The following is a 24,702-nucleotide window of genomic DNA, read 5'->3' as shown; positions in this document are numbered from 1 at the left end:
GGATTACATCCTGGGATTATCTTTATCAACAATCTGTAAATGGATAAGAAAGATTGTGCATTAGATTTATCAGATTGATTTTGCTTAGAATTGCATTTACTCCTTGTCTAAATTGTCTATTTTTATACTATTATTAGATGCATTAATCTTTGTTGTTATCCTATCTAATCATTTTTTTTATTTTGCAATGTGGAAAGAAACTGGTGCATTTTTATGATACCCATGCTTCAAGTGACTCTATGGCTTAAGCTGTTCCTTGAAAAATTAAATGCTATGCAAACAAAATATGTTCTGTGCTTTGAGGTACATTTGCCAGTTTTGTGTTTGCTTCTAGTAACATCTGTGGCCAGTTAGCTCAGTTGGTTAGAGCGTGGCGCTTGTAATGCCAAGGTCATGTTTTCGATCCCTGTATTGGCTACTTGCTTTGCTTGATGGACAAGAATGGAATAAGCTCATCGGTGTAGCATGAATACTTGAAAACATAATAGCCACATATATCCCCAAATCTCTTCAAATCCATATCAGAAGCCAGCATGAGTGTCATCCTTTGGCTGATGAAGATTTTTCTCTACATGGCTCATTGACTTTTGTCTCAAATCGAGCAATAAGGCATACCTAAGATTTGCAAGGGCAAATTAATCAGTTATTATATTGCTGCTCAAACATAGAGGGCACTAGGTGTTACTAGAAGAAAAAGATACGTTATCCCTTCTCATTAGTGCACACTGAAGTAAAAAAAATTAAAATGGAGAATTTCTAAACACCAGAGCACAAGTAATGGATCTCTGCATTCTTATTGCATCTTTTCTTATTTCCAAATATTTGACATACTTCTGATTTGAAAAGTTTAAAAATGAGTTTAGATAAAGGACACCACTGAAAATGATGGAATTTATATGAATTGTAAATGAAGATTTGCAATACTCATACTTTGAATGAAAATGGAGCTTTAAACAAAAGGAGAAATAATCAACATTAGGTCCCACCGAGATTTGAACTCGGATTACTGGATTCAAAGTCCAGAGTGCTAACCATTACACCATGGAACCCTCAACTGAGCAAAGACTTCTACTGAACTGAGCTCATCTTTTAAATGCAAAGAAAAGAAATTCAATACTTTATATATATGATTGGAAGTTTCTAATAAGCTCAGGGATGCAATAGGTGTTATGTAGAATATTTGTCTAAAACCAATGATAATATATAAAAAGTAACCTATTTTTAAGGAGAAGATAAATACTAGAAACCCAAATGCCTAGGACCAATTTCAGTTGGAGCATCACCCCTTATGTTATTCTAGCATTGAATTGACAGTTTTTCTGTATTGTCATGTTTGCATATCATCCGCTTACAATTGTTTCAAGCTTTATAACAGAGGACTGCCTTTTTTTATAGACCAAGGATGAAAGTCTCTTGTGAGTTAAGTCTGATTATGACATCACAATTTGTATATTAAGCTATAGTATGATTACAGAGTGTAGACTGAACAAAAAGTGCTTTCCTATGGATTGAAGTTTGTATTTTCTTAAGCTTTGCATTCCAAAATGTGCTAGCATTCTCTATTTCCAAAGGGCATGTTAAGCTAATTCCCCATTATATATTTTTTTGTGTTAAAAGTTATTTATACACAACTTGGTAAAACATACTAAATTTAACACATAATGAATTACATCCTGGGATTATCTTTATCAACAATCTGTAAATGGATAAGAAAGATTGTGCATTAGATTTATCAGATTGATTTTGCTTAGAATTGCATTTACTCCTTGTCTAAATTGTCTATTTCTCTGTCCTCCATCTGGGGGACGCTGCGCCGTTACTTGTGGGTTAGAGGTGTGTGGTAGTGGAGTTTGGCACAGAATCTATCTAAAGCTGACTCCTCCCCCCTCTAACCCCTCCCATCTCCTTCCTGCTCAGCCATATTCAGTTTTTATTTTGTGCCTGTGGAGTACAGACAGTTTTTATTTCTCCTAGATTTTTTTGTTTGTTGTTTACAGGATGCCTAGTCCCTGTTTACGGGTGACAGGTATTGATGGAGTGGACTAATATTCCACTCGAGGATGCTGTCTAAAAAGGCCACCATACCTGGGTCACTGGGGCCTTTGTACATTAACGACGACAGAAGAAAGGTACCGGACAGCCACAATCTGTCACCGACAGTATTGGGCTGTCCCTATTTATTTCATTCATTTATTTAAATATGCACGCCAGCCGAGCCCCGAGCCCCCCCCCCCCGGGCCGCCAGCGGGAGCGGCGCCGGAGATTTCTCCCCTACAACCGCAGTGAGAGACCTGGAGGGTTGTGGGGACAGATGGCAGACTGGTCCGGGAGAGTCTTCTGACCTCCCGGGACCAGCTAGAAGCCGCCGCGGACGCTGTGAGTAGCGGCGCGCGGCGGCCCGAACTTCCGGTTTCAGCGCGGGGTTACGTCAGCAGTGCAGGGACGGCTTCCCGCCCTGCTCTGCCCGCGCGCGCGCCAATCTGCCTGACGCCATCTTCTTCTGCACGGAGACAGGGGGACGCTGTGCGCTTCACACACGGAGCCTGCCAGGGGGAGAATTTTAACATAACCGCAAGTATAGAGGGGGCTGATCAAGGGGGGGATTACAGGCCATATTGGAATCCACTAATAAGGAGAGTCTCTGACTTGCACTCAGTTATCCTGGATTAGGTCCCACTCTATCCTTAATGTAGATTGTTAACACAGCTCATTAGTCAGAAGGTTTAGGGTGATTTTATTTTAGTGTATACCTTCAAAATGGAAAAAGTGACTAGTAAACCGGACAGACCTACAAAGGGAAAAACGGCCTCGGTAGTTTATTTTTCCTGCTCTCAGTGTGGCTCAAAGCTGGCTAAAGGTAGTTCTGACGCAGGTACCTTATGTGCTTCATGCTCTGGTGCATCAGTGACAGATCAACAGGGAGGTTCCGCAGATCAGCCGATGCCCCCATGGGTTAAAAACATGGTGGACGCCATTTCAGATTTGCGTCAATCTAGGGAGACTGAATCTGCTCGGACTCAGGTGGAGCCTTTATGGGCCCAAAATATGGGAAAGTGCCTCACTGATTTAACTCAATCTTTGAATAAGTTTGCAAATGCTGCCAGCAGTTCGACTGCTACTAAGCGATCGCAGCCGTTACCCGCTATAGCGTTTCCAGGTGAGGAGGCGGACACCCTGGCATCTCCATTGGAGGAGGGGGAGGTAGATCCTGAATGGGATGAAGTTTCGGCTTGGGAAGATGAGGAACCTTCTACTAGTTCAGGTGTTAGATTGTTAATAGAAGCCATTCGTCAGACTCTTAATATTCAGGACACGGTGGTAGAGGAAACTCCTTCCCCCTTCTTCAAGCGACAAAAGAGACAGGTTACGGCCTTCCCTTCTTATTCTCACTTTGCGGATATTTTAAAAGAACCCTGGCTTAAACCGGATTCTCGTTTTCAGGCGCCTAAAAAGTTAAAATTTCTATATCCTTTTACAGAGGAAGATACGAAATTTTGGGAGACGGCCCCTAAGGTAGATGCTCCTATTTCACATCTAGCAAAAGCTACGGTTATTCCGTCGGTACAGTCTGTGACCTTAAAAGACGCTACCGATAGAAAGATTGAAGCATTACTAAAATCTATGTTTTCTTTATCAGGTGTTTCTCTCCGTCCAGTACTGGCGAGTGCCTGGGTACTTAAGGCCGTGGATGAATGGCTTGCACAGGTGGTATCGGGAATGCAGTCGGATGATCCGTCGGAAGCCATTCACGTAGCGGAACAGATTTCGGAGGCACTCACTTATGTGGGTGAAGCCTTGTTGGATTCGGTTGCGCTACAGACCCGGGTTTCAGCCTTGACAGTATCTGCAAGACGCTCTTTGTGGCTTAGAGTTTGGAATGCTGATTCTGACTCAAAGCAAACATTGACGGCTGTGCCTTTTGAAGGTGAGTTCCTTTTTGGATCAGAGTTAAAGAAGATTATTTCAGATTCTACTGGAGGAAAGAGCCCTTTCCTTCCATCTGCACCTCACAAACCAAAACCTACAAGGTTTCGGTCCTTTCGTACGCAGGGCAGAGGTAACTTCCAATCCTTTCGTGCTTCCTCCAGATTCCCAAGAAGGGGCTCTTTCAGAGGAAGAGGATTTCAGGCTATTCGCAGACCGGCCAGTAAGCCTGCCGACAAACCTGAGGCATGACGTCTCAGGTCCCCTGGAGGGATCAATGAAGGTCGGGGCCCGGTTACTTCAGTTCAGGGAAGTGTGGCTCCTATCGAAACCGGATCGGTGGGTAATGGGGGTCATTTCCAGAGGATATATGTTGGATTTCAAAGAGACGGTCCCAACCCGACTATTCATAACACCTCTCCCAGACGATCCCTCCAGACGGCAAGCTCTTCTTCAGGCAATCACAACCCTCTTACAAAATGGAGTAATCATTGCGGTTCCCTCTCATCAAAGGGGGCGGGGGTTTTACTCAGGTCTTTTTCTTGTGGACAAGCCGGATGGTTCGTTTCGGCCCATTCTGAATCTGAAGGCTCTCAACCCGTATCTCTCAACCCAAAAATTCAAGATGGAATCCATTCGCTCAATTATCGCCGCCATGGAGCCAGGGGAATATTTGGCTTCAATAGACATAAAAGACGCCTACTTACATGTCCCGATTTGGATAGGACATCAGTCTCTGCTGAGATTTGCAATCGGGCCGGAGCATTTTCAGTTTCAAGCTCTTCCCTTTGGTCTTTCTACGGCTCCCCGAGTTTTTACATAGGTCTTAGGCCATGTAGTCGCAGTTCTTCGTTGCCAAAGGGTCAACATCACTCCATATTTGGATGACCTGTTGGTCAAGGCACCGTCAGCGGAGATTCTCACTCAGAACCTGCAGTTAACAATGGAGACTCTACAGTCGTTCGGGTGGATAATCAACTTTCCAAAGTCATCTCTACTCCCTTCTCAGAAGATGATTTTTCTGGGACTTTTATTCGACACCAACAGCCAGAAGGTGTTTCTTCCTGCGGACAAGATTCAGGATCTGCAGTCGAGAATCCGAACCCTGTTACACTTACCAGTAGTGTCGGTCCTCAGATGTATGCAGGTGTTGGGCAAAATGGTATCCTCCTTCGAGGCAGTTCCATATGCCAGATTTCATGCCCGTCCTCTTCAAACGCAGATTCTCAACTGTTGGACTCGGACGGAACCTCGGCTCGAATTGCAGTTGATCCGCTTGTCGATAAAGACTCGTCAGTCTCTTCACTGGTGGCTTCACAGTCACAATTTGAAAAAGGGTGCACCGTTCACAATATGGTCTTGGATGATGGTCACCACGGACGCAAGCCTCAGTGGTTGGGGGGCAGTTTTCCAGACTCATCACTTCCAGGGACGCTGGAGCAATCAGGAGTCAAAATTGCAAATCAACATTCTGGAACTAAGGGCGATTCGGTATGCACTCATTCGCATTCAAACCATGGTGCAGGGTCAACCAGTTCGGGTGCAGTCCGACAATGCCACCGCAGTGGCTTACATCAACAAACAGGGAGGAACTCGCAGTTGGTCCACAATGAGAGAGGTCGCTCAGATCCTCGCGTGGGCGGAACGCTGGGTTCCGGTGATCTCCGCGATCCACATTCCAGGAGTCGAAAACTGGGAAGCAGACTTTTTGAGTCGTCACACGATTCATCCGGGGGAATGGGAACTTCATCAGGAAGTGTTTCTCTCTCTAGTGGATCGATGGGGAATGCCAGACATAGACCTGATGGCGTCTCGCCTCAACGCGAAACTTCCTCACTACGGAGCAAGGACTCAGGATCCACAGGCAATCCTGATCGATGCTCTTACTGCCCCATGGCAGTTTCAACTGGGATATGTGTTTCCGCCAATCCCACTGATTCCGCGTCTGCTCCAACGCATTCGGCGAGAGGGTCTCGCAGTGATTCTAGTGACTCCAGATTGGCCGCGTCGACAGTGGTACACTCTTATGCGCAGTATGGTAGTCGGAGATCCCTTTCGTCTACCTCTGCGACCAGATCTGCTTCTTCAAGGACCTTGTCGCCACCCAGATTTACATCGGATGGCTTTGACGGCTTGGCTCTTGAATCCAAGATTTTGAAGGCAAAAGGTCTTTCTCGATCGGTTGTCCAGACGATGATTCGAGCTAGGAAACCGGTGACCTCAGGCATTTACCATAGAATATGGCGTATTTACATTGCATGGTGCGAAAAACGGAGACTGACTCCGCATTTATTTAGACTACCTCGCCTACTCTCTTTCCTTCAGGAGGGTCTCGACAAGGGCCTAAAGCTTTCTTCACTAAAGGGTCAGGTTTCAGCTTTATCGGTTCTTTTTCAGAAGAAACTAGCAAATATTCCAGAGGTTCAAACATTCATGCAGGGAGTACTTCGGATTCAACCACCTTTTGTCCCTCCGGTTCCTCCCTGGGATTTAAACTTGGTCCTTACGGCTCTTCAGACCTCTCCATTTGAACCTTTAGAATCAGTTGAACTCCGTTATCTGACACAGAAAGTTGTTTTTCTGTTGGCTATTGCCTCAGCTAGACGAGTATCTGAGTTGGCGGCCCTTTCTTGCAGACCCCCCTTGTTAGTGTTTCATGAGAACCGGGTGGTTCTACGGACTAAACCTTCTTTCCTTCCAAAGGTTGTTTCAGCATTCCATTTAAATCAGGACATTGTACTTCCTGCCTTTACTCCGACATCTTCTTCTGGGGAGGACTCTCATTTGGCTCTTCTGGATGTGGTTCGAGCCTTACGTATCTATTTGTCTCGCACAGAGTCATTCCGTCGCATGGATAACTTACTGGTTTTAATTGATGTTCCAAAACGAGGTTGGCCGGCCTCCAAAAATACTGTGGCCCGTTGGATAACTTCGGCCATAAGACAGGCTTACCTGTCTTCTCATATTTCGGTTCCTGACTCAATTAGGGCTCATTCGACTAGAGCTGTTGGAGCTTCTTGGGCTGTTCGCGGTGGTGCATCTGTTGAGCAGCTGTGCAGAGCAGCGACCTGGTCGTCAGTTCATACTTTCACAAAGTTTTATCGTTTTCATACTTTTGGTTTGGAGACTGCCTCTGTTGGGCGTCGTATATTGAAGACGGCTATGCCGTCACCGTCTCCCTCCTCTCATTAGCTTGCTTTGGGAAATCCCACAAGTAACGGCGCAGCGTCCCCCAGATGGAGGACAGAGAAATTGGGATTTTTGTTTACTTACCGTAAAATCTCTTTCTCTGAGTCCATCTGGGGGACGCTGCGATCCCTCCCATAGTTTGTCTGGTTTAATTGGTTAATTTTTTTATTCTGGTCTATCTCCTTTGGCTTGGCTAAACGTTAACTGAATATGGCTGAGCAGGAAGGAGATGGGAGGGGTTAGAGGGGGGAGGAGTCAGCTTTAGATAGATTCTGTGCCAAACTCCACTACCACACACCTCTAACCCACAAGTAACGGCGCAGCGTCCCCCAGATGGACTCAGAGAAAGAGATTTTACGGTAAGTAAACAAAAATCCCAATTTTTATACTATTATTAGATGCATTAATCTTTGTTGTTGTCCTATCTAATCATTTTTTTTATTTTGCAATGTGGAAAGAAACTGGTGCATTTTTATGATACCCATGCTTCAAGTGACTCTATGGCTTAAGTTGTACCTTGAAAAATTAAATGCTATGCAAACAAAATATGTTCTGTGCTTTGAGGTACATTTGCCAGTTTTGTGTTTGCTTCTAGTAACATCTGTGGCCAGTTAGCTTAGTTGGTTAGAGCGTGGCGCTCATAATGCCAAGGTCATGGGTACGATCCATGTTTAGGCTACTTGCTTTTCTTGATGGACAAGAATGGATTAAGCTCATCGGTGTAGCATGAATACTTGAAAATATAATAGACACATATATCACAAAATCTCTTCAAATCCATATCAGAAGCCAGCATGAGTGTCATCCTTTGGCTGATGAAGATTTTTCTCTACATGGCTCATTGACTTTTGTTTCAAATCGAGCAATATGGCATACCTAAGATTTGCAAGGGCAAATTAATCAGTTATTATATTGCTGCTCAAACATAGAGGGCACTTGGTGTTACTAGAAGAAGATACGTTCTCCCCTCTCATTAGTGTACACTGAAGTAAAAAAAATTAAAATGGAGAATTTCTAAACACCAGAGCACAAGTAATGGATCTCTGCATTCTTATTGCATCTTTTCTTATTTCCAAATATTTGACATACTTCTGATTTGAAAAGTTTAAAAATGAGTTTAGACAAAGGACACCACTGAAAATGATGGAATTTATATGAATTGTAAATGAAGATTTGCAATACTTATACTTTGAATGAAAATGGAGCTTTAAACAAAAGGAGAAATAATCAACATTAGGTCCCACCGAGATTTGAACTCAGATTACTGGATTCAAAGTCCAGAGTGCTAACCATTACACCATGGAACCCTCAACTGAGCAAAGACTTCTACTGAACTGAGCTCATCTTTTAAATGCAAAGAAAAGAAATTCAATACTTTATATATATGATTTCAAGTTTCTAATAAGCTCAGGGATGCAATAGGTGTTATGTAGAATATTTGTCTAAAACCAATGATAATATATAAAAAGTAACCTATTTTTAAGGAGAAGATAAATACTAGAAACCCAAATGCCTAGGACCAATTTCAGTTGGAGCATCACCCCTTATGTTATCCTAGCATTGAATTGACAGTTTTTCTGTATTGTCATATTTTCATATCAGCCGCTTACAATTGTTTCAAGCTTTATAACATAGGACTGCATTTTTTATAGATTAAGGATGAAAGTCTCTTGTGAGTTAAGTCTGATTATGACATCACAATTTGTAAATTAAGCTATAGTATGATGAACAAAAAGTGCTTTCCTATGGATTGAAGTTTGTATTTTCTTAAGCTTTGCATTCCAAAATGTGCTAGCATTCTCTATTTCCAAAGGGCATATTAAGCTACTTCCCCATTATATATTTTTTGTGTTAAAAGTTATTTATACACAACTTGGTAAAACATACTAAATTTAACATATAATGGATTACATCCTGGGATTATCTTTATCAACAATCTGTAAATGGATAAGAAAGATTGTGCATTAGATTTATCAGATTGATTTTGCTTAGAATTGCATTTACTCCTTGTCTAAATTGTCTATTTTTATACTATTATTAGATGCATTAATCTTTGTTGTTATCCTATCTAATCATTTTTTTTTATTTTGCAATGTGGAAAGAAACTGGTGCATTTTTATGATACCCATGCTTCAAGTGACTCTATGGCTTAAGCTGTTCCTTGAAAAATTAAATGCTATGCAAACAAAATATGTTCTGTGCTTTGAGGTACATTTGCCAGTTTTGTGTTTGCTTCTTAAAACATCTGTGGCCAGTTAGCTCAGTTGGTTAGAGCGTGGCACTCGTAATGCCAAGGTCATGGGGTCGAGCCCTGTTTTGGCTACTTGCTTTTCTTGATGGACAAGAATGGAATAAGCTCATCGGTGTAGCATGAATACTTGAAAATATAATAGACACATATATCACAAAATCTCTTCAAATCCATATCAGAAGCCAGCATGAGTGTCATCCTTTGGCTAATGAAGATTTTTCTCTACATGGCTCATTGACTTTTGTCTCAAATCGAGCAATATGGCATACCTAAGATTTGCAAGGGCAAATTAATCAGTTATTATATTGCTGCTCAAACATAGAGGGCACTAGGTGTTACTAGAAGAAGAAGATACGTTCTCCCCTCTCATTAGTGCACACTGAAGTAAAAAAAATTAAAATGGAGAATTTCTAAACACCAGAGCACAAGTAATGGATCTCTGCATTCTTATTGCATCTTTTCTTATTTCCAAATATTTGACATACTTCTGATTTGAAAAGTTTAAAAATGAGTTTAGACAAAGGACACCACTGAAAATGATGGAATTTATATGAATTGTAAATGAAGATTTGCAATACTCATACTTTGAATGAAAATGGAGCTTTAAACAAAAGGAGAAATAATCAGCATTAGGTCCCACCGAGATATGAACTCGGATTACTGGATTCAAAGTCCAGAGTGCTAACCATTACACCATGGAACCCTCAACTGAGCAAAGACTTATACTGAACTGAGCTCATCTTTTAAATGCAAAGAAAAGAAATTCAATACTTTATATATATGATTTCAAGTTTCTAATAAGCTCAGGGATGCAATAGGTGTTATGTAGAATATTTGTCTAAAACCAATGATAATATATAAAAAGTAACCTATTTTTAAGGAGAAGATAAATACTAGAAACCCAAATGCCTAGGACCAATTTCAGTTGGAGCATCACCCCTTATGTTATCCTAGCATTGAATTGACAGTTTTTCTGTATTGTCATATTTGCATATCAGCCACTTACAATTGTTTCAAGCTTTATAACAGAGGACTGCCTTTTTTATAGACCAAGGATGAAAGTCTCTTGTGAGTTAAGTCTGATTATGACATCACAATTTGTAAATTAAGCTATAGTATGATTACAGAGTGTAGACTGAACAAAAAGTGCTTTCCTATGGATTGAAGTTTGTATTTTCTTAAGCTTTGCATTCCAAAATGTGCTAGCATTCTCTATTTCCAAAGGGCACATTAAGCTACTTCCCCATTATATATTTTTTGTGTTAAAAGTTATTTATACACAACTTGGTAAAACATACTAAATTTAACACATAATGAATTACATCCTGGGTTTATCTTTATCAACATTCTGTAAATGGATAAGAAAGATTGTGCATTAGATTTATCAGATTGATTTTGCTGAGAATTGCATTTACTCCTTGTCTAAATTGTCTATTATTATACTATTATTAGATGCATTAATCTTTGTTGTTATCCTATCTAATCATTTTTTTATTTTGCAATGTGGAAAGAAACTGGTGCATTTTTATGATACCCATGCTTCAAGTGACTCTATGGCTTAAGCTGTTCCTGGAAAAATTAAATGCTATGCAAACAAAATATGTTCTGTGCTTTGAGGTACGTTTGCCAGTTTTGTGTTTGCTTCTAATAACATCTGTGGCCAGTTAGTTCAGTTGGTTAGAGCGTGGAGCTTGTAATGCCAAGGTCATGGGGTCGATCCCTATATGGGCTACTTGCTTTTCTTGATGGACAAGAATGGAATAAGCTTATCGGTGTAGCATGAATTCTTGAAAACATAATAGACACATATATCATAAAATCTCTTCAAATCCATATCAGAAGCCAGCATGAGTGTCATCCTTTGGCTGATGAAGATTTTTCTCTACATGGCTCATTGACTTTTGTCTCAAATCGAGCAATATGGCATACCTAAGATTTGCAAGGGCAAATTAATTAGTTATTATATTGCTGCTCAAACATAGAGGGCACTAGGTGTTACTAGAAGAAGAAGATACGTTCTCCCCTCCCATTAGTGCACACTGAAGAAAAAAAATTAAAATGGAGAATTTATAAACACCAGAGCACAAGTAATGAATCATAGCATTCTTATTGCATCTTTTCTTATTTCCAAATATTTGACATACTTCAGATTTGAAAATTTTAAAAATGGGTTTATACAAAGGACACCACTGAAAATGATGGAATTTATATGTTTTGTAAATGAAGATTTGCAATACTCATGCTTTGAATGAAAATGGAGCTTTAAACAAAAGAAGAAATAATTAACATTAGGTCTCACCGAGATTTGAACTCGGATTACTGGATTCAAAGTCTAGAGTGCTAACCATTACACCATGGAACCCTCAACTGAGCAAAGACGTCTACTTAACTGAGCTCATCTTTTAAATGCAAAGAAAAGAAATTCAATACTTTATATATATGATTTCTAGTTTCTAATAAGCTCAGGGATGCAATAGGTGTTATGTAGAATATGTGTCTAAAACCAATGATAATATATAAAAAGTAACCTATTTTTAAGGAGAAGATAAATACTAGAAACCCAAATGCCTAGGACCAATTTCAGTTGGAGCATCACCCCTTATGTTATCCTAGCATTGAATTGACAGTTTTTCTGTATTGTCATATTTGCATATCAGCCACTTACAATTGTTTCAAGCTTTATAACAGAGGACTGCCTTCTTTTATAGACCAAGGATGAAAGTCTCTTGTGAGTTAAGTCTGATTATGACATCACAATTTGTAAATTAAGCTATAGTATGATTACAGAGTGTAGACTGAACAAAAAGTGCTTTCCTATGGATTGAAGTTTGTATTTTCTTAAGCTTTGCATTCCAAAATGTGCTAGTATTCTCTATTTCCAAAGGGCATGTTAAGCTAATTCCCCATTATATATTTTTTGTGTTAAAAGTTATTTATACACAACTTGGTAAAACATACTAAATTTAACACATAATGAATTACATCCTGGGATTATCTTTATCAACAATCTGTAAATGGATAAGAAAGATTGTGCATTAGATTTATCAGATTGATTTTGCTTAGAATTGCATTTACTCCTTGTCTAAATTGTCTATTTTTATACTATTAGATGCATTAATCTTTGTTGTTGTCCTATCTAATCATTTTTTTATTTTGCAATGTGGAAAGATACTGGTGCATTTTTATGATACCCATGCTTCAAGTGACTCTATGGCTTAAGCTGTTCCTGGAAAAATTTAATGCTATGCAAACAAAATATGTTATGTGCTTTGAGGTACATTTGCCAGTTTTGTGTTTGCTTCTAGTAACATCTGTGGCCAGTTAGCTCAGTTGGTTAGAGCGTGGCGCTCGTAATCCCAAGGTCATGGGTTCGATCCCTGTATTGGCTACTTGCTTTTCTTGATGGACAAGAATGGAATAAGCTCTTCGGTGTAGCATGAATACTTGAAAACATAATAGACACATATATCACAAAATCTCTTCAAATCCATATCAGAAGCCAGCATGAGTGTCATCCTTTGGCTGATGAAGATTTTTCTCTACATGGCTCATTGACTTTTGTCTCAAATCGAGCAATATGGCATACCTAATATTTGCAAGGGCAAATTAATCAGTTATTATATTGCTGCTCAAACATAGAGGGCACTAGGTGTTACTAGAAGAAGAAGATACGTTCTCCCCTCCCATTAGTGCACACTGAAGAAAAAAAAATTAAAATGGAGAATTTCTAAACACCAGAGCACAAGTAATGGATCTCTGCATTCTTATTGCATCTTTTCTTATTTCCAAATATTTGACATACTTCTGATTTGAAAAGTTTAAAAATGAGTTTAGACAAAGGACACCACTGAAAATGATGGAATTTATATGAATTGTAAATGAAGATTTGCAATACTCATACTTTGAATGAAAATGGAGCTTTAAACAAAAGGAGAAATAATCAACATTAGGTCCCACTGAGATTTGAACTCTGATTACTGGATTCAAAGTCCAGAGTGCTAACCATTACACCATGGAACCCTCAACTGAGCAAAGACTTCTACTGAACTGAGCTCATCTTTTAAATGCAAAGAAAAGAAATTCAATACTTTATATATATGATTTCTAGTTTCTAATAAGCTCAGGGATGCAATAGGTGTTATGTAGAATATTTGTCTAAAACCAATGATAATATATAAAAAGTAACCTATTTTTAAGGAGAAGATAAATACTAGAAACCCAAATGCCTAGGACCAATTTCAGTTGGAGCATCACCCCTTATGTTATCCTAGCATTGAATTGACAGTTTTTCTGTATTGTCATATTTGCATATCAGCCACTTACAATTGTTTCAAGCTTTATAACAGAGGACTGCCTTTTTTATAGACCAAGGATGAAAGTCTCTTGTGAGTTAAGTCTGATTATGACATCACAATTTGTAAATTAAGCTATAGTATGATTACAGAGTGTAGACTGAACAAAAAGTGCTTTCCTATGGATTGAAGTTTGTATTTTCTTAAGCTTTGCATTCCAAAATGTGCTAGTATTCTCTATTTTCAAAGGGCATGTTAAGCTAATTCCCCATTATATATTTTTGTGTTAAAAGTTATTTATACACAACTTGGTAAAACATACTAAATTTAACACATAATGAATTACATCCTGGGATTATCTTTATCAACAATCTGTAAATGGATAAGAAAGATTGTGCATTAGATTTATCAGATTGATTTTGCTTAGAATTGCATTTACTCCTTGTCTAAATTGTCTATTTTTATACTATTATTAGATGCATTAATCTTTGTTGTTGTCCTATCTAATCATTTTTTTATTTTGCAATGTGGAAAGAAACTGGTGCATTTTTATGATACCCATGCTTCAAGTGACTCTATGGCTTAAGCTATTCCTGGAAAAATTAAATGCTATGCAAACAAAATATGTTATGTGCTTTGAGGTACATTTGCCAGTTTTGTGTTTGCTTATAGTAACATCTGTGACCAGTTAGCTCAGTTGGTTAGAGTGTGGTGCTCGTAATCCCAAGGTCATAGGCTCGATCCCTGTATTGGCTATTTGCTTTTCTTGATGGACAAGAATGGAATAAGCTCATCGGTGTAGCATGAATACTTGAAAACATAATAGACACATATATCACAAAATCTCTTCAAATCCATATCAGAAGCCAGCATGAGTGTCATCCTTTGGCTGATGAAGATTTTTCTCTACATGGCTCATTGACTTTTGTCTCAAATCGAGCAATATGGCATACCTAATATTTGCAAGGGCAAATTAATCAGTTATTATATTGCTGCTCAAACATAGAGGGCACTAGGTGTTACTAGAAGAAGAAGATACGTTCTCCCCTCCCATTAGTGCACACTGAAGAAAAAAAAATTAAAATGGAGAATTTCTAAACACCAGAGCACAAGTAATGGATCTCTGCATTCTTATTGCATCTTTTCTTATTTCCAAATATTTGACATACTTCTGATTTGAAAAGTTTAAAAATGAGTTTAGACAAAGGACACCACTGAAAATGATGGAATTTATATGAATTGTAAATGAAGATTTGCAATACTCATACTTTGAATGAAAATGGAGCTTTAAACAAAAGGAGAAATAATCAACATTAGATCCCACTGAGATTTGAACTCTGATTACTGGATTCAAAGTCCAGAGTGCTAACCATTACACCATGGAACCCTCAACTGAGCAAAGACTTCTACTGAACTGAGCTCATCTTTTAAATGCAAAGAAAAGAAATTCAATACTTTATATATATGATTTCTAGTTTCTAATAAGCTCAGGGATGCAATAGGTGTTATGTAGAATATTTGTCTAAAAACAATGATAATATATAAAAAGTAACCTATTTTTAAGGAGAAGATAAATACTAGAAACCCAAATGCCTAGGACCAATTTCAGTTGGAGCATCACCCCTTATGTTATCCTAGCATTGAATTGACAGTTTTTCTGTATTGTCATATTTGCATATCAGCCACTTACAATTGTTTCAAGCTTTATAACAGAGGACTGCCTTTTTTATAGACCAAGGATGAAAGTCTCTTGTGAGTTAAGTCTGATTATGACATCACAATTTGTAAATTAAGCTATAGTATGATTACAGAGTGTAGACTGAACAAAAAGTGCTTTCCTATGGATTGAAGTTTGTATTTTCTTAAGCTTTGCATTCCAAAATGTGCTAGTATTCTCTATTTTCAAAGGGCATGTTAAGCTAATTCCCCATTATATATTTTTTGTGTTAAAAGTTATTTATACACAACTTGGTAAAACATACTAAATTTAACACATAATGAATTACATCCTGGGATTATCTTTATCAACAATCTGTAAATGGATAAGAAAGATTGTGCATTAGATTTATCAGATTGATTTTGCTTAGAATTGCATTTACTCCTTGTCTAAATTGTCTATTTTTATACTATTATTAGATGCATTAATCTTTGTTGTTGTCCTATCTAATCATTTTTTTATTTTGCAATGTGGAAAGAAACTGGTGCATTTTTATGATACCCATGCTTCAAGTGACTCTATGGCTTAAGCTGTTCCTGGAAAAATTAAATGCTATGCAAACAAAATATGTTATGTGCTTTGAGGTACATTTGCCAGTTTTGTGTTTGTTTCTAGTAACATCTGTGGCCAGTTAGCTCAGTTGGTTAGAGTGTGGCGCTCGTAATGCCAAGGTCATGGGGTCGATCCCTGTTTTGGCTACTTGCTTTTCTTGATGGACAAGAATGGAATAAGCTCATCGGTGTAGCATGAATACTTGAAAACATAATAGACACATATATCACAAAATCTCTTCAAATCCATATCAGAAGCCAGCATGAGTGTCATCCTTTGGCTGATGAAGATTTTTCTCTACATGGCTCATTGACTTTTGTCTCAAATCGAGCATTATGGCATACCTAAGATTTGCAAGGGCAAATTAATCAGTTATTATATTGCTGCTCAAACATAGAGGGCACTAGGTGTTACTAGAAGAAGAAGATACGTTCTCCCCTCCCATTAGTGCACACTGAAGAAAAAAAAAATTAAAATGGAGAATTTATAAACACCAGAGCACAAGTAATGGATCTGAGCATTCTTATTGCATCTTTTCTTATTTCCAAATATTTGACATACTTCTGATTTGAAAAGTTTAAAAATGAGTTTAGACAAAGGACACCACTGAAAATGATGGAATTTATATGAATTGTAAATGAAGATTTGCAATACTCATACTTTGAATGAAAATGGAGCTTTAAACAAAAGGAGAAATAATCAACATTAGGTCCCACCGAGATTTTAACTCGGATTACTGGATTCAAAGTCCAGAGTGCACCATGGAACCCTCAACTGAGCAAAGACTTCTACTGAACTGAGCTCATCTTTTAAATGCAAAGAAAAGAAATTCAATACTTTATATATATGATTTCAAGTTTCTAATAAGCTCAGGGATGCAATAGGTGTTATGTAGAATATTTGTCTAAAACCAATGATAATATATAAAAAGTAACCTATTTTTAAGGAGAAGATAAATACTATAAACCCAAATGCCTAGGACCAATTTCAGTTGGAGCATCACCACTTATGTTATCCTAGCATTGAATTGACAGTTTTTCTGTATTGTCATATTTGCATATCAGCCACTTACAATTGTTTCAAGCTTTATAACAGAGGACTGCCTTTTTTATAGACCAAGGATGAAAGTCTCTTGTGAGTTAAGTCTGATTATGACATCACAATTTGTATATTAAGCTATAGTATGATTACAGAGTGTAGACTAAACAAAAAGTGCTTTCCTATGGATTGAAGTTTGTATTTTCTTAAGCTTTGCATTCCAAAATGTGCTAGCATTCTCTATTTCCAAAGGGCACATTAAGCTACTTCCCCATTATATATTTTTTGTGTTAAAAGTTATTTATACACAACTTGGTAAAACATACTAAATTTAACACATAATGAATTACATCCTGGGTTTATCTTTATCAACAATCTGTAAATGGATAAGAAAGATTGTGCATTAGATTTATCAGATTGATTTTGCTCAGAATTGCATTTACTCCTTGTCTAAATTGTCTATTTTTATACTATTATTAATGCATTAATCTTTGTTGTTGTCCCATCTAATCATTTTTTTTATTTTGCAATGTGGAAAGAAACTGGAGCATTTTTATGATACCCATGCTTCAAGTGACTATGGCTTAAGCTGTTTCTTGAAATGCTGTGCAAACAAAATATGTTCTGTGCTTTGAGGTACATTTGCCAGTTCTGTGTTTGCTTCTAGTAACTTCTGTAGCCAGTTAGCTCAGTTGGTTAGAGCGTGGCACTCGTAATCCCAAGGTCATGGGTTTGATCCCTGTATTGGCTACTTGCTTTTCTTGATGGACAAGAATGGAATAAGCTCATCGGTGTAGCATGAATACTTGAAAATATAATAGACACATATATCACAAAATCTCTTCAAATCCATATCAGAAGCCAGCATGAGTGTCATCCTTTGGCTGATGAAGATTTTTCTCTACATGGCTCATTGACTTTTGTCTCAAATCGAGCAATATGGCATACCTAAGATTTGCAAGGGCAAATTAATCAGTTATTATATTGCTGCTCAAACATAGAGGGCACTAGGTGTTACTAGAAGAAGAAGATACGTTCTCCCCTCCCATTAGTGCACACTGAAGTAAAAAAAATTAAAATGGAGAATTTCTAAACACCAGAGCACAAGTAATGGATCTCTGCATTCTTATTACATCTTTTCTTATTTCTAAATATTTGACATACTTCTGATTTGAAAAGTTTAAAAATGAGTTTAGAAAAAGGACACCACTGAAAATGATGGAATTTATATGAATTGTAAATGAAGATTTGCAATACTCATACTTTGAATGAAAATGGAGCTTTAAACAAAAGGTGAAATAATCAACATCAGGTCCCACCGAGATTTGAACTCGGATTACTGGATTCAAAGTCCAGAGTGCTAACCATAACACCATGGAACCCTCAACTGAGCAAAGACTTCTACTGAACTGAGCTCATCTTTTAAATGCAAAGAAAAGAAATTCAATACTTTATATATATGATTTCAAGTTTCTAATAAGCTCAGGGATGCAATAGGTGTTATGTAGAATATTTGTCTAAAACCAATGATAATATATAAAAAGTAACCTATTTTTAAGGAGAAGATAAATACTAGAAACCCAAATGCCTAGGACCAATTTCAGTTGGAGCATCACCCCTTATGTTATCCTAGCATTGAATTGACAGTTTTTCTGTATTGTCATATTTGCATATCAGCCACTTACAATTGTTTCAAGCTTTATAACAGAGGACTGCCTTTTTTATAGACCAAGGATGAAAGTCTCTTGTGAGTTAAGTCTGATTATGACATCACAATTTGTAAATTAAGCTATAGTATGATTACAGAGTGTAGACTGAACAAAAAGTGCTTTCCTATGGATTGAAGTTTGTATTTTCTTAAGCTTTGCATTCCAAAATGTGCTAGCATTCTCTATTTCCAAAGGGCACATTAAGCTACTTCCCCATTATATATTTTTGTGTTAAAAGTTATTTATACACAACTTGGTAAAACATACTAAATTTAACACATAATGAATTACATCCTGGGATTATCTTTATCAACAATCTGTAAATGGATAAGAAAGATTGTGCATTAGATTTATCAGATTGATTTTGCTTAGAATGGCATTTACTCCTTGTCTAAATTGTCTATTTTTATACTATTACTATATGCATTAATCTTTGTTGTTGTCCTATCTAATCATTTTTTTTATTTTGCAATGTGGAAAGAAACTGGTGCATTTTTATGATACCCATGCTTCAAGTGACTCTATGGCTTAAGCTGTTCCTTGAAAAATTAAATGCTATGCAAACAAAATATGTTCTGTGCTTTGAGGTACATTTGCCAGTTTTGTGTTTGCTTCGTAAAACATCTGTGGACAGTTAGCTCAGTTGGTTAGAGCGTGGCACTCGTAATGCCAAGGTCATGGGTTCGATCTCAGAGTGCTAACCATTACACCATGGAACCCTCAACTGAGCAAAGACTTCTACTGAACTGAGCTCATCTTTTAAATGCAAAGAAAAGAAATTCAATACTTTATATATATGATTTCAAGTTTCTAATAAGATCAGGGATGCAATAGGTGTTATGTAGAATATTTGTCTAAAACCAATGATAATATATAAAAAGTAACCTATTTTTAAGGAGAAGATAAATACTAGAAACCCAAATGCCTAGGACCAATTTCAGTTGGAGCATCACCCCTTATGTTATCCTAGCATTGAATTGACAGTTTTTCTGTATTGTCATATTTGCATATCAGCCACTTACAATTGTTTCAAGCTTTATAACAGAGGACTGCCTTTTTTATAGACCAAGGATGAAAGTCTCTTGTGAGTTAAGTCTGATTATGACATCACAATTTGAAATTAAGCTATAGTATGATTACAGAATGTAGACTGAACAAAAAGTGCTTTCCTATGGATTGAAGTTTGTATTTTCTTAAGCTTTGCATTCCAAAATGTGCTAGTATTCTCTATTTCCAAAGGGCATGTTAAGCTAATTCCCCATTATATTTTTTGTGTTAAAAGTTATTTATACACAACTTGGTAAAACATACTAAATTTAACATATAATGGATTACATCCTGGGATTATCTTTATCAACAATCTGTAAATGGATAAGAAAGATTGTGCATTAGATTTATCAGATTGATTTTGCTTAGAATTGCATTTACTCCTTGTCTAAATTGTCTATTTTTATACTATTATTAGATGCATTAATCTTTGTTGTTGTCCCATCTAATCATTTTTTTATTTTGCAATGTGGAAAGAAACTGGAGCATTTTTATGATACCCATGCTTCAAGTGACTATGGCTTAAGCTGTTTCTTGAAATGCTATGCAAACAAAATATGTTCTGTGCTTTGAGGTACATTTGCCATTTTTGTGTTTGCTTCTAGTAACATCTGTGGCCAGTTAGCTCAGTTGGTTAGAGTGTGGCGCTCGGAATCCCAAGGTCATGGGTTCGATCCTTGTATTGGCTAATTGCTTTTCTTGATGGACAAGAATGGAATAAGCTCATCGGTGTAGCATGAATACTTGAAAATATAATAGACACATATATCACAAAATCTCTTCAAATCCATATCAGAAGCCAGCATGAGTGTCATCCTTTGGCTGATGAAGATTTTTCTCTACATGGCTCATTGACTTTTGTCTCAAATCGAGCAATATGGCATACCTAAGATTTGCAAGGGCAAATTAATCAGTTATTATATTGCTGCTCAAACATAGAGGGCACTAGGTGTTACTAGAAGAAGAAGATACGTTCTCCACTCCCATTAGTGCACACTGAAGTAAAAATAATTAAAATGGAGAATTTCTAAACACCAGAGCACAAGTAATGGATCTCTGCATTCTTATTGCATCTTTTCTTATTTCCAAATATTTGACATACTTCTGATTTGAAAAGTTTAAAAATGAGTTTAGACAAAGGACACCACTGAAAATGATGGAATTTATATGAATTGTAAATGAAGATTTGCAATACTCATACTTTGAATGAAAATGGAGCTTTAAACAAAAGGAGAAATAATCAACATTAGGTCCCACCGAGATTTTAACTCGGATTACTGGATTCAAAGTCCAGAGTGCACCATGGAACCCTCAACTGAGCAAAGACTTCTACTGAACTGAGCTCATCTTTTAAATGCAAAGAAAAGAAATTCAATACTTTATATATATGATTTCAAGTTTCTAATAAGCTCAGGGATGCAATAGGTGTTATGTAGAATATTTGTCTAAAACCAATGATAATATATAAAAAGTAACCTATTTTTAAGGAGAAGATAAATACTAGAAACCCAAATGCCTAGGACCAATTTCAGTTGGAGCATCACCCCTTATGTTATCCTAGCATTGAATTGACAGTTTTTCTGTATTGTCATATTTGCATATCAGCCACTTACAATTGTTTCAAGCTTTATAACAGAGGACTGCCTTTTTTATAGACCAAGGATGAAAGTCTCTTGTGAGTTAAGTCTGATTATGACATCACAATTTGAAATTAAGCTATAGTATGATTACAGAGTGTAGACTGAACAAAAAGTGCTTTCCTATGGATTGAAGTTTGTATTTTCTTAAGCTTTGCATTCCAAAATATGCTAGTATTCTCTATTTCCAAAGGGCATGTTAAGCTAATTCCCCATTATATTTTTTGTGTTAAAAGTTATTTATACACAACTTGGTAAAACATACTAAATTTAACATATAATGGATTACATCCTGGGATTATCTTTATCAACAATCTGTAAATGGATAAGAAAGATTGTGCATTAGATTTATCAGATTGATTTTGCTTAGAATTGCATTTACTCCTTGTCTAAATTGTCTATTTTTATACTATTATTAGATGCATTAATCTTTGTTGTTGTCCCATCTAATCATTTTTTTATTTTGCAATGTGGAAAGAAACTGGAGCATTTTTATGATACCCATGCTTCAAGTGACTATGGCTTAAGCTGTTTCTTGAAATGCTATGCAAACAAAATATGTTCTGTGCTTTGAGGTACATTTGCCAGTTTTGTGTTTGCTTCTAGTAACATCTGTGGCCAGTTAGCTCAGTTGTTTAGAGCGTGGTGCTCGGAATCCCAAGGTCATGGGTTCAATCCTTGTATTGGCTACTTGCTTTTCTTGATGGACAAGAATGGAATAAGCTCATCGGTGTAGCATGAATACTTGAAAATATAATAGACACATATATCACAAAATCTCTTCAAATCCATATCAGAAGCCAGCATGAGTGTCATCCTTTGGCTGATGAAGATTTTTCTCTACATGGCTCATTGACTTTTGTCTCAAATCGAGCAATATGGCATACCTAAGATTTGCAAGGGCAAATTAATCAGTTATTATATTGCTGCTCAAACATAGAGGGCACTAGGTGTTACTAGAAGAAGAAGATACGTTCTCCCCTCCCATTAGTGCACACTGAAGTAAAAAAAAATTAAAATGGAGAATTTCTAAACACCAGAGCACAAGTAATGGATCTCTGCATTCTTATTGCATCTTTTCTTATTTCCAAATATTTGACATACTTCTGATTTGAAAAGTTTAAAAATGAGTTTAGACAAAGGACACCACTGAAAATGATGGATTTTATATGAATTGTAAATGAAGATTTGCAATACTCATACTTTGAATGAAAATGGAGCTTTAAACAAAAGGAGAAATAATCAACATTTGGTCCCACTGAGATTTGAACTCGTATTACAAGTCCACAGTGCTAACCATTACACCATGGAACCCTCAACTGAGCAAAGACTTCTACTGAACTGAGCTCATCTTTTAAATGCAAAGAAAAGAAATTCAATACTTTATATATATGATTTCAAGTTTCTAATAAGCTCAGGGATGCAATAGGTGTTATGTAGAATATTTGTCTAAAACCAATGATAATATATAAAAAGTAACCTATTTTTAAGGAGAAGATAAATACTAGAAACCCAAATGCCTAGGACCAATTTCAGTTGGAGCATCACCCCTTATGTTATCCTAGCATTGAATTGACAGTTTTTCTGTATTGTCATATTTGCATATCAGCCACTTACAATTGTTTCAAGCTTTATAACAGAGGACTGCCTTTTTTATAGACCAAGGATGAAAGTCTCTTGTGAGTTAAGTCTGATTATGACATCACAATTTGAAATCAAGCTATAGTATGATTACAGAGTGTAGACTGAACAAAAAGTGCTTTCCTATGGATTGAAGTTTGTATTTTCTTAAGCTTTGCATTCCAAAATGTGCTAGTATTCTCTATTTCCAAAGGGCATGTTAAGCTAATTCCCCATTATATTTTTTGTGTTAAAAGTTATTTATACACAACTTGGTAAAACATACTAAATTTAACACATAATGAATTACATCCTGGGATTATCTTTATCAACAATCTGTAAATGGATAAGAAAGATTGTGCATTAGATTTCTCAGATTGATTTTGCTTAGAATTGCATTTACTCCTTGTCTAAATTGTCTATTTTTATACTATTATTAGATGCATTAATCTTTGTTGTTGTCCTATCTAATCATTTTTTTATTTTGCAATGTGGAAAGAAAATGGTGCATTTTTATGATACCCATGCTTCAAGTGACTCTATGGCTTAAGCTGTTCCTTGAAAAATTAAATGCTATGCAAACAAAATATGTTCTGTGCTTTGAGGTACATTTGCCAGTTTTGTGTTTGCATCTTAAAACATCTGTGGACAGTTAGCTCAGTTGTTTAGAGCGTGGCACTCGTAATGCCAAGGTCATGGGGTCGATCCCTGTATTGGCTACTTGCTTTTCTTGATGGACAAGAATTGGAATAAGCTCATCGGTGTAGCATGAATACTTGAAAATATAATAGACACATATATCACAAAATCTCTTCAAATCCATATCAGAAGCCAGCATGAGTGTCATCCTTTGGCTGATGAAGATTTTTCTCTACATGGCTCATTGACTTTTGTCTCAAATCGAGCAATATGGCATACCTAAGATTTGCAAGGGCAAATTAATCAGTTATTATATTGCTGCTCAAACATAGAGGGCACTAGGTGTTACTAGAAGAAGAAGATACGTTCTCCCTTCTCATTAGTGCACACTGAAGTAAAAAAAATTAAAATGGAGAATTTCTAAACACCAGAGCACAAGTAATGGATCTCTGCATTCTTATTGCATCTTTTCTTATTTCCAAATATTTGACATACTTCTGATTTTAAAAGTTTAAAATGAGTTTAGACAAAGGCCACCACTGAAAATGATGAAATTTATATGAATTGTAAATGAAGATTTGCAATACTCATACTTTGAATGAAAATGGAGCTTTAAACAAAATGAGAAATAATCAACATTAGGTCCCACCGAGATTTGAACTCGGATTACTGGATTCAAAGTCCAGAGTGCTAACCATTACATCATGGAACCCTCAACTGAGCAAAGACTTCTACTGAACTGAGCTCATCTTTTAAATGCAAAGAAAAGAAATTCAATACTTTATATATATGATTTCAAGTTTCTAATAAGCTCAGGGATGCAATAGGTGTTATGTAGAATATTTGTCTAAAACCAATGATAATATATAAAAAGTAACCTATTTTTAAGGAGAAGATAAATACTAGAAACCCAAATGCCTAGGACCAATTTCAGTTGGAGCATCACCCCTTATGTTATCCTAGCATTGAATTGACAGTTTTTCTGTATTGTCATATTTGCATATCAGCCACTTACAATTGTTTCAAGCTTTATAACAGAGGACTGCCTTTTTTATAGACCAAGGATGAAAGTCTCTTGTGAGTTAAG

General features: G+C 36.8%; 10 non-coding genes across 10 annotated transcripts; 3 read left to right on the top strand and 7 right to left on the bottom strand.

Annotated features, from left to right (window-relative positions):
• Positions 1-977: 977 nt before the first annotated feature.
• On the bottom strand, positions 978-1,049 carry TRNAQ-UUG (transfer RNA glutamine (anticodon UUG)). The gene has a single exon. It is a non-coding gene; the product is annotated as a tRNA-Gln (tRNA).
• Positions 1,050-8,348: 7,299 nt separating this feature from the next.
• Positions 8,349-8,420, bottom strand: TRNAQ-UUG (transfer RNA glutamine (anticodon UUG)). The gene has a single exon. It is a non-coding gene; the product is annotated as a tRNA-Gln (tRNA).
• Positions 8,421-9,362: 942 nt separating this feature from the next.
• TRNAT-CGU (transfer RNA threonine (anticodon CGU)) lies at positions 9,363-9,436 on the top strand. The gene has a single exon. It is a non-coding gene; the product is annotated as a tRNA-Thr (tRNA).
• Positions 9,437-9,995: 559 nt separating this feature from the next.
• TRNAQ-UUG (transfer RNA glutamine (anticodon UUG)) lies at positions 9,996-10,067 on the bottom strand. Its single transcript has one exon. It is a non-coding gene; the product is annotated as a tRNA-Gln (tRNA).
• A 2,612-nt stretch (positions 10,068-12,679) lies between these two features.
• TRNAT-CGU (transfer RNA threonine (anticodon CGU)) lies at positions 12,680-12,753 on the top strand. Its single transcript has one exon. It is a non-coding gene; the product is annotated as a tRNA-Thr (tRNA).
• Positions 12,754-13,312: 559 nt separating this feature from the next.
• TRNAQ-UUG (transfer RNA glutamine (anticodon UUG)) lies at positions 13,313-13,384 on the bottom strand. Its single transcript has one exon. It is a non-coding gene; the product is annotated as a tRNA-Gln (tRNA).
• A 1,587-nt stretch (positions 13,385-14,971) lies between these two features.
• Positions 14,972-15,043, bottom strand: TRNAQ-UUG (transfer RNA glutamine (anticodon UUG)). Its single transcript has one exon. It is a non-coding gene; the product is annotated as a tRNA-Gln (tRNA).
• Positions 15,044-17,640: 2,597 nt separating this feature from the next.
• Positions 17,641-17,714, top strand: TRNAT-CGU (transfer RNA threonine (anticodon CGU)). Its single transcript has one exon. It is a non-coding gene; the product is annotated as a tRNA-Thr (tRNA).
• A 559-nt stretch (positions 17,715-18,273) lies between these two features.
• TRNAQ-UUG (transfer RNA glutamine (anticodon UUG)) lies at positions 18,274-18,345 on the bottom strand. The gene has a single exon. It is a non-coding gene; the product is annotated as a tRNA-Gln (tRNA).
• A 5,910-nt stretch (positions 18,346-24,255) lies between these two features.
• On the bottom strand, positions 24,256-24,327 carry TRNAQ-UUG (transfer RNA glutamine (anticodon UUG)). The gene has a single exon. It is a non-coding gene; the product is annotated as a tRNA-Gln (tRNA).
• Between the last annotated feature and the right edge of the window lie 375 nt (positions 24,328-24,702).

The sequence above is a fragment of the Pseudophryne corroboree genome, chromosome 11 (assembly GCF_028390025.1).
Source record: "Pseudophryne corroboree isolate aPseCor3 chromosome 11, aPseCor3.hap2, whole genome shotgun sequence".
NCBI classification, from domain to species: Eukaryota; Metazoa; Chordata; class Amphibia; order Anura; family Myobatrachidae; genus Pseudophryne; species Pseudophryne corroboree.
This window is presented reverse-complemented; position numbering and strand designations above follow the sequence as displayed.